This window comes from Lepisma saccharinum, chromosome 18 (genome assembly GCF_977018435.1).
Source record: "Lepisma saccharinum chromosome 18, izLepSacc3.1, whole genome shotgun sequence".
NCBI lineage: Eukaryota > Metazoa > Arthropoda > Insecta > Zygentoma > Lepismatidae > Lepisma > Lepisma saccharinum.
In genome coordinates, this window is record NC_139246.1 from 12,055,140 (window position 1) to 12,065,897 (window position 10,758).

The following is a 10,758-nucleotide window of genomic DNA, read 5'->3' on the forward strand; positions in this document are numbered from 1 at the left end:
TGTGGCTTCGAATTGTCCTTTGAGAAGTAACAATGTGGACATCAGTGGCGTATCTGAGTCCAATATCTGGGCTATCTCACTATGTCATGTGATCTTAGGCTATGAATAGAAATAAGTTTACCAACTCCTAAGAAATCAGGTTGCCAACTCATAAGAAATCAGGTTGCCAACTTATAGGACAACAGGTTGCCAACTCATAGGAAATCAGGTTGCCAACTCACAAGAAATTAGGTTGCCAACTCCAGAATAACCATCATCATTTCACTGATATGAATAATTTTATTTACAATTTCTGATCGATTTTCAGCCTGTAATTTATTCTCTAGACTTCAGGCTTCGCAGATAGTCTAGCAAATTTAACCGCACCGTTTTTAGTCACATAAGAACCTGAAATATCAATAAATTGGCTCTAATATGACAATCATTTTATCATTTTATTTTACATATTTCAATTGATGCTACAGAGCGTCCGAGATGCCCCGTGCGCCTTCTTGCATGCATCCTGTTGCGGCCGTGTTGAAAATAGGCCGGTATTCGGTTGCTTGGGAAAGATTACGTTTTCGGGGTTGGCATCCCTGCTTTGAAGGTCACAGGGAACGCTCGCTAGCAGGGACTGCAGTTGAAACCTACTTTCAGTTTCAGTTTCAGTTCGGCTCGGAATGAAACATTGCGGTTCACTTTCAGTTCTCGAACTGAAACTGGAATGGAACCGGAGTATATATGTCCGAACCAGAACTGGAATGATCTTATTGTTTTACGTCCAGTTCGGCACGGAATGAAACCATTCGGTTCATTTTCAGTTCTCGAACTAAAATTGGAACGAAACCGGAGTATATCTACCCGAGCTGTAATTGGATGGTCTGAACTTTCACTTCCAGTTTGGCCCGGAATGAAAGTTTTGAGTTCAGTTTCAGTTCTCGAACTTAAACCGTTTCCAGACCCAAATGTTAAGGATCTGGGCGCGTTTTGCTATGTTTGAGATCGAGAAAAATACTGAGTAACTTTTACATTTTCTTCATTTAAGAACTGTATCTCACATTGTACTGACAATTGTACTTTTTTGTAATTATCTGTGAAATGAACACGAAAAGTTTATATGAATCCGCCGCGTCACTTTTACCTCAGTTGATTCAGTTCAAAATGGCATCAAACAATGGGATGAAAATTAACTGTGAAAAAAGTTACGTATCTTCATTACCGTAACCAAATTGTAGTTAAACAAATACATTTATGAAAGTAACGTATGTCATCACAGTACAGCAACCAAATTGTAGTTAATAAAACAGATACAATTCTATGTGAGCTGTGGCTAGCTTCATAAGTGTGTCCATTTTCGCGCAAAACTGCATCAATAAGATTAATACACATTAGATTTTCCTATGGCAGCAAATTTTCCAATTCATGGAAAATGGCATTTACTCTTTTGTATGTAATTACATAATTTTGTTTGGTTTTCTGAATTCCTGAAAATAGAAAATTAAAATAAAATAGTGTATGAACTGTTAATTTATGAAAAACGCAATAAGCATCTATCCTCGATGGATATTTTCGCACTTACAAATAACCATGGATTAAAGAAAAGCACATAAAAATATGCTTCACAAACTTTGGTTGATTGTAAATGATACATGTCATAATTTTGTAGTACGAGTTCCTCCTCCTCGTATGTAACATAGTATTTGCACTTTAACAGCTATTATTTAAATTTTGAATAAAAAAGGAAGTTAGGTCATACATAAATCTTACAATGTTAATCTTTTAAATGTCTTTCGAAACGAGAATTATGCAAAACGACAGCAAACATGTGAGCATGAAAGACAAGGACTATTCACCTTCCTCCTCGACGAACTCGTAAACACTACTGGAGCTAATAGAGGAACTGAAAGAATTTTCATCTTGGTTTAAGGCTGGCAAGTGCTGATCAGAACGCTTTTGGAATAAAGCATTCGTCCGCAAGACCATGAGATCATCAAGTGTTGGAGAGGAAAGGTTGTACCTCAAATCTGACATTACAAACTTCACACTTGAGAACAACCGCTCCACGCTTACCTGGGTGGCTGGTGCAGCCAAAACCACCGGTGTCGGGGAAAATGCGTCCGGGAAAAGTGCGGTCTCGCAATAAAAGTGGGGAAAATGCGCCTTGCACTTGCCTTTCCCCAGTTACCCATTGAAAGAAAATGTATTGTGGTTTAAGCCGACAGTGTGTCGATCAAACTTCTTTCGTGACCGCAGAACCAATGACCACCACTCTTGGACAATGTACATATGAGAATTGTTTCTTGAATTGCGCTGCAGCTGTGGTGAAAAACACGATTCCAATGTGGATTTGATTAATATCTTGTATGAACAGGGTTATTTATAGTACCTGGATTTAAACAGTTTGATGGCATGGCAGTCGGGTAGGAGGCCACGTGATTGGTTGGGAACGGGAATGCAATGCGATGTAAGGCACTGTTGGAAAATACATACTTCCTGTTCCCTTCCTACAGGTGGTGACGCAATAGAAACTGGACCGGACGGATGTAGTGACTAATGAGTCACCTACTGACTATTTGAATCAACAATGTTATTTTTTTATGTTGTAACAATATTACATTTATTTTGTTATAATTGAAATCTGGGCTATAAAATATGAAAAATGACACCAAACACGACCAAGATATACGAATTACAAACATATTGCCACTCAGAAGTAATAACTACGTATCCATATTATTATGTAGCGTATTGGAAGCAATAAGTTCGTGTTTGGTGTCATTTTTCACACTTATTTCATACAATTTTTAGGTATATAAAATATTGAGAATTCAGGAGGTACACAGAAATATTCAATTATGTCAAGGGGGACTCTCAGGCAAAAAAATTGAGAAACACTGCCTTAATGGCATTTCGGATCTTATCTATTTCCAAATATTCGGATCTGGCAGCCCCCAAAATACCAAATTGTTCACTATGAAGTTTTATTCCGAAACAAAACTTAAACTGAAAGTACACGGAGGGTTATGGTGCACCAGAATGTAGCGAAACATTTCAGTTCAGGTTCGGGTGCGAACCAAAATTGTTCACAATGAGGTTTCATTCTTGAACTGAACTGAAGCTGAAACTACACGGAGGGTTATGGTGCACCAGAATGTAGCGAAACATTTCAGTTCAGGTTCGGGTGCGAACCAAAAGTGTTCACAATGAGGTTTCATTCCGGAACTGAACTGAAACTGAAAGTACACGGAGGGTTATGGTGCACCAGAATGTAGCGAAACATTTCAGTTCAGGTTCGGGTGCGAACCAAAAGTGTTCACAATGAGGTTTCATTCTTGAACTGAACTGAAGCTGAAACTACACGGAGGGTTATGGTGCACCAGAATGTAGCGAAACATTTCAGTTCAGGTTCGGGTGCGAACCAAAAGTGTTCACAATGAGGTTTCATTCCGGAACTGAACTGAAACTGAAAGTACACGGAGGGTTATGGTGCACCAGAATGTAGCGAAACATTTCAGTTCAGGTTCGGGTGCGAACCAAAAGTGTTCACAATGAGGTTTCATTCCGGAACTGAACTGAAACTGAAAGTACACGGAGGGTTATGGTGCACCAGAATGTAGCGAAACATTTCAGTTCAGGTTCGGGTGCGAACCAAAATTGTTCACAATGAGGTTTCATTCTTGAACTGAACTGAAGCTGAAACTACACGGAGGGTTATGGTGCACCAGAATGTAGCGAAACATTTCAGTTCAGGTTCGGGTGCGAACCAAAAGTGTTCACAATGAGGTTTCATTCCGGAACTGAACTGAAACTGAAAGTACACGGAGGGTTATGGTGCACCAGAATGTAGCGAAACATTTCAGTTCAGGTTCGGGTGCGAACCAAAAGTGTTCACAATGAGGTTTCATTCCGGAACTGAACTGAAACTGAAAGTACACGGAGGGTTATGGTGCACCAGAATGTAGCGAAACATTTCAGTTCAGGTTCGGGTGCGAACCAAAAGTGTTCACAATGAGGTTTCATTCCGGAACTGAACTGAAACTGAAAGTACACGGAGGGTTATGGTGCACCAGAATGTAGCGAAACATTTCAGTTCAGGTTCGGGTGCGAACCAAAATTGTTCACAATGAGGTTTCATTCTTGAACTGAACTGAAGCTGAAACTACACGGAGGGTTATGGTGCACCAGAATGTAGCGAAACATTTCAGTTCAGGTTCGGGTGCGAACCAAAAGTGTTCACAATGAGGTTTCATTCCGGAACTGAACTGAAACTGAAAGTACACGGAGGGTTATGGTGCACCAGAATGTAGCGAAACATTTCAGTTCAGGTTCGGGTGCGAACCAAAAGTGTTCACAATGAGGTTTCATTCTTGAACTGAACTGAAGCTGAAACTACACGGAGGGTTATGGTGCACCAGAATGTAGCGAAACATTTCAGTTCAGGTTCGGGTGCGAACCAAAAGTGTTCACAATGAGGTTTCATTCCGGAACTGAACTGAAACTGAAAGTACACGGAGGGTTATGGTGCACCAGAATGTAGCGAAACATTTCAGTTCAGGTTCGGGTGCGAACCAAAAGTGTTCACAATGAGGTTTCATTCCGGAACTGAACTGAAACTGAAAGTACACGGAGGGTTATGGTGCACCAGAATGTAGCGAAACATTTCAGTTCAGGTTCGGGTGCGAACCAAAATTGTTCACAATGAGGTTTCATTCTTGAACTGAACTGAAGCTGAAACTACACGGAGGGTTATGGTGCACCAGAATGTAGCGAAACATTTCAGTTCAGGTTCGGGTGCGAACCAAAAGTGTTCACAATGAGGTTTCATTCCGGAACTGAACTGAAACTGAAAGTACACGGAGGGTTATGGTGCACCAGAATGTAGCGAAACATTTCAGTTCAGGTTCGGGTGCGAACCAAAATTGTTCACAATGAGGTTTCATTCTTGAACTGAACTGAAGCTGAAACTACACGGAGGGTTATGGTGCACCAGAATGTAGCGAAACATTTCAGTTCAGGTTCGGGTGCGAACCAAAAGTGTTCACAATGAGGTTTCATTCCGGAACTGAACTGAAACTGAAAGTACACGGAGGGTTATGGTGCACCAGAATGTAGCGAAACATTTCAGTTCAGGTTCGGGTGCGAACCAAAATTGTTCACAATGAGGTTTCATTCTTGAACTGAACTGAAGCTGAAACTACACGGAGGGTTATGGTGCACCAGAATGTAGCGAAACATTTCAGTTCAGGTTCGGGTGCGAACCAAAAGTGATCACAATGAGGTTTCATTCTTGAACTGAACTGAAGCTGAAACTACACGGAGGGTTATGGTGCACCAGAATGTAGCGAAATATTTCAGTTCAGGTTCGGGTGCGAACCAAAAGTGTTCACAATGAGGTTTCATTCCGGAACTGAACTGAAACTGAAAGTACACGGAGGGTTATGGTGCACCAGAATGTAGCGAAACATTTCAGTTCAGGTTCGAGTGCGAACTATAAGTCTAACTGGAGCATGTTTCAGTTCGAGTTCAAATTCGGTTCGCAGTCCCTGCTCGCTAGAATTCGTACGTCAGTTGCTCCACCATGGCTGGTGTAAGCGGACGTGCGGTGCTGAGGAACAGCTAGTGACGTTTGTATGTGTGCACGAAGGACAACACACGGGGCAAACGATGCACTGTAAGCCATATATAAAGTTCGCAAGAATCTTATAATGTAAATATATATGTGTTATAATAAATAAAAAATGTCATATATATTTAGGGGTAATATTACTATGTTATCTAATCTAGGGGTACTGCGAATTCTTGTATACCCTGTGCATAAAATACATATTATTGTAATTGACGCAAATGAGTGGACGAGATACCAACAAATTTTCTTGTATGCGAATGAGACACACCGAAACTGAATGCTTGGCTTATGTCTTTGAGCTCTGTAGATACACTGATTGTTGCCATTTGGAGCACAAATTCTTAACGGATTTACTTCGAAATACATATATTGTTCATGTCTTAAACCTGTTTTTCGTAATTACAATTATTTCTTAAAATAGATAGTGACTTTTGAGACAGCCTATACACACACACGCGCGCGCGCGCACACCCACCCACACCCCCCCCACAACCCCCCCCCCACACACACACACATACATAAAGGAATTGTCAGTACCACATCTCAAATTTGGAGAGCTGCTTTCGCACATTAATCCTGTGCAGTGCAGTAAACAGCTGTTTTTTCACTTGCAAAACTCAATCAATCTTTTATGAATACGCTGTAGTGTGTCTACGCTGTTGTACACACGCACGGGTCATTCCATTTTATAATAGCCTGCGTGGCGAAGTAGTTATCACAGCGCGCTACGACGTCAGGTGTCCCGGGTTCGAATTCCGGTCTGGGCATGGTTGTTCGTTTTGAGTGTCCTTTCATCACTTTTACCATATCATCACTAATCCTCATCGTCGCGATTAGCCAAAAGTGGTAAACAAGCGAAGTAAAATCAATCAATCAATAAACCATTTATAGAACACACTAAACGGAGGGAAAATAACGGTATATCATGGAAATATTGTTAGCACAAATGGTTTATGTATGTAGTCGATTGTGCGGAATGGTATAGTGAATAATATATTAAAAATCCGAGATCGAAATGTATTTGGAAGATCCGCCATCTTCGAAAATGGTGGCATAGAATCTGCTGTTTGAGACTTTGTGATAAGTTTATTTTATGTATTTCTATGCAAAGCGTATGTGAGTTTTTTTTCTGTATAGCAGAAATCTCTAATATGATTCAAATTTATACATGGAAACAATTTTTCTTCCTTCAAACGCAATGCTGAAAGGACTTGAACTAAAGAGGTGAAACTATTGCTAAAGCCAATATTGTTTACCTAGCAACCACTGGATGACTTACCGTCCGGATTTCGACTGCAATAAGAGAAAATATTTTTCTGCCAATGGAGGTGAAGATTCAAGCATTCCAACCAGGCGTTTGGTTTCCTGAAGGTCTATGGTCGGACCCTTCTCTAGTTAGGGCCAGAAGAATTTTTTTTGCAATTTAAAATATTCCCTTTTTTATACTCCTTCAGCTCATAGATGGAGTCATAAAAAGTGTTTCCAATTTACTTGTTTCGAAGTTTTTTCCATTCCATAAAATGTATTGTACAAGAGAAATATAATTTCAAAAAATTGCTTTATGTTTCAATAAGATGTACATAATATTTTGTAGTAGAAGTGTTTAGAATATTTTTTAAAAATCCTTTTGTTTTCTTCATGCAAATAATAAAAAATAATTAATATTATAATCCAATCAAGGTAATTATTCATTTACCAAGGGATTTTTATCTGACAATTATTTTAAAGCAATAGATGTGCAGAAAGTACGCTGTTTTGTTTGACAACGTAAACACCATGAAAATTCTTTTAGATTTCTACTTTACTATTTCCCTAATATTCATCGTAGCGTGGGGTGTAAGGTGTGACGCTTTCAAAGTACAAACAAATGTCAACCTCCCTTCAACGTAGAACACCCTGGACTGCACTGTTGCATGCTAACGAGACTGGCGCCCCGACCTGCATCTAGTATACTTCTTCATTCAACTTATCGTATCACCATTCATCTTTTTCCTAATCGTGGCGATTAGCCAAAAGTGGCAGAAAAACGACGTGAATAACATAATACAACCAATCAATATTTAGTACAAATTTTCAATAGTTATAGGAGCTCCCCGTTGGTGTAGTGGTAACTACTCTGATGGGAGTACATTGCACTTTGCACTGTAGGTCCAGTCCTGATTAGTCTATCTGCACATAAAAATGTACTTAAACTACAGTAGTTATATAAATTATAAACATATCCATTTACATACGAATAGATTAAAAGAGGAAGATAAATAAATAAAATCCTTAAAAAAATATCTGGACTTAAAAGGGATGAAGTGACAGGATTTGTATTCATGTCCAGATATTATTAGAATAATTACATCAAGAAGACTTAGGTAGGCAGGCCATGTTGCACGAATGGAGAGGAAAGAGTTTACAAGATTCGTGTTGGGAAACCTGATGGTAACAAGCCTGTAGGAAAGCCAAGACGAAGATGGAGGGACAACGTTGTGATGGACCTAAAGAAAAACTGTAAGGATAGAAAAGATTGGATTGATCTTGCCCAGGATAGGGACAGATGGAAGGCTTGTATTGCTGAAGCCATAAACCTTCTGGTTTAAGATTACTAGAGAGTTAATTAGTTATTTATATCCATTTGGATGTATGAAATAAATCTTAATAAAATTCATGTCTATACTCCAGGACAAACTTAAATCTTAAGTTCCTCACAATCTTGAAGAAGCATGTAATCAGGAATGTTTCATTTTAAAATTTGGGCGGAACTAAATATTTAGTTAACTATGGACATACAAGGACCCCCATAAAGAAACTGAACTGTCAAAAAATGAACCAAACCAAATAAAAAGGTACTGTATTCTGGCAACACTGCAAAGAGCTATATCTAAACTTCCCGTCAGTGCATGTTTCAACCTGTTACAGGTAGTATCGGGGCAAGCGTGCGTCAGATGCAGGTCTTGTGCAGGCGGCGTACAAAATACGCGCACCAAGATGGAACAACGTTACAGCATGAAGTTCTGTTACAAATTGGGTAAATCGTTTACCGAAACGTTACAGATGATACGGGCAGTGTATGGTGATGCAGCATTATCAAGAACCCAGGTGTACGACTGGTACACTTCGCAACATCTTATTTGACCGCCCCGAAAGAATTCTAAGTCCCGAAATCGTAAACTTAGCAACATTGCACTTCGGCTCCAAGTGAGAGTAGCCAACTTTGAGTAGGTCCTTCCACTAGACGAAAAACGCTGCGGTGAAAGGTTTTAAATTTAACACTTTCCATGAACTTACAAACTATAAACCGCTATTATAATACACAATCAAACAGAAATAATAAATTGGAAAAAGAACCTTGAGGGATATTTACGATTCTGCTTGCTCGACTTGAAATTTTGGGAGTTTGAAACACTAAATAGAGTATTTCTCCACCTGGAGGAAATTGCCATCAAGTTTGTGCAGAAAGAAGCAAATTTGTGAGGAGTTTATTCGACATTTTATTTACAATACCTTGCATAATATCGAACAGTTCTCAAAAACATATATTTTACACGACTTGTCGAGAAAATGTGCTTGAAACACAGGAAGGTGGGAGTCTTCATAAACGTCAACATGTTTTTAAGGGTATTACGTGATTAAGTTAACGTAGAGCTGTTGGTTAGGCGCTGCAATCCTTTTTTTTCATCAAGCGTGAAAGGTCGCGGGTTCAAATCCCACCCTCTCCTCTTTCTTATTTTTCTTTTTTTTTTTGTTTGCTGAACAGATATCGTTGATATTAGAATATTTAAAAAATGAATCCGATGCACACTTGAGGGACGTCCCTTCTGCTCATATTTCCCCTTAGAAGTTGGAGATTTCCAGGATTTAAAGTTAAAACGTTTCTTTTTAGTTATTGTTCATATGTTGTGTTAACACAAACATCATGATTAATTCACAAATCACATATATGTATTCAGGATGCAAAATGTAATGTTATTTAAGTTATGTCATTGTTTGTTCTTCACTGACACCTAAAATATTGATTATTTGATTTCGATATACTAAAAAAAGATATACAGTTATGTTAAGTAGTGATGTAGTGCAGTACTGTAACGTAGGAGAGTGTTTAATGAGTTCAAATTGCTAAGATTGGTAATTTTATGTCCGTTCCTTCGTAATGACTGTTTTCAATCACCTCACCATCATCTTACCATGCGTCTAAAACTAATAGTAAATCGCTAATTAACATAAATAAATTGTTATTGCGACGAAGGCCGATTCGATAAGAAACTACTAATAAGTATTTATATAGTGAGTGACAAACAAAAAATTCAAAACCTCATAATGATCGTTAATTCCTCACGGCTTTGTATCTAAAATGTTTGTCTTCTTTGAACAGAAAGAACGAGAATCAGATATAACAAACTTTCCCCACTAACTTTGCCATATTCGAAACCACCATTACAGACTTAGATCTATGTAACTTGATTCTGCGCATTCCACGTGGCATGTGACTTCCTCCTATCATCGAAATAACTTTCTCTTACTATTTCCTTTCCTCTCGTGAAATACAGAGACCAATGTTAACTTCTTAGCACGGTGCATAAACTTTACACCCAACGATATACTCCTGAAAAAAAATCATGCCTAGGTGGAGAATCGAACCTACGACCACCCTCGTAAGAATCAAGCACGCTACCTCTTCTCCATGTAGCTCATGTTAAATTTTGCTACCAGTTTGAAGAAACCAATTCACACATAATGTCATATCTATAATTTCCTCATGGCAATTTTCATTAGGAAACAAATTCAGATAAAAATCGAGAAACGCTGAAAGGGAAAAATGATGAACATGTCTATTGGCGTTTTGTCATATTTTGTAAATTGTGTAAAAATTCCGTGTTTTGAACAAGAAATCGTTTAGTTACGAAGTATTTTGTTGTTTGTTTAAAGTAGAAACAGGAGAGCGAAAAGGAGTCATTTGAACCAGACCCTCTTGACAAGAAACTTCAGCTTTTTTCCAAAGACTGTAAGAATAGAGAGAGGAACGTATGAAATATAAAATATGTGTGAAATTAAAACAATGGAAACCCTGAAAGATAATACTAACGAACTTCAAACTATGAAAAACATATTTTCGTGGTGGAAAACTCCAAGTCATTTTCCAAATATGAACTTGATGTTTTTCTTTA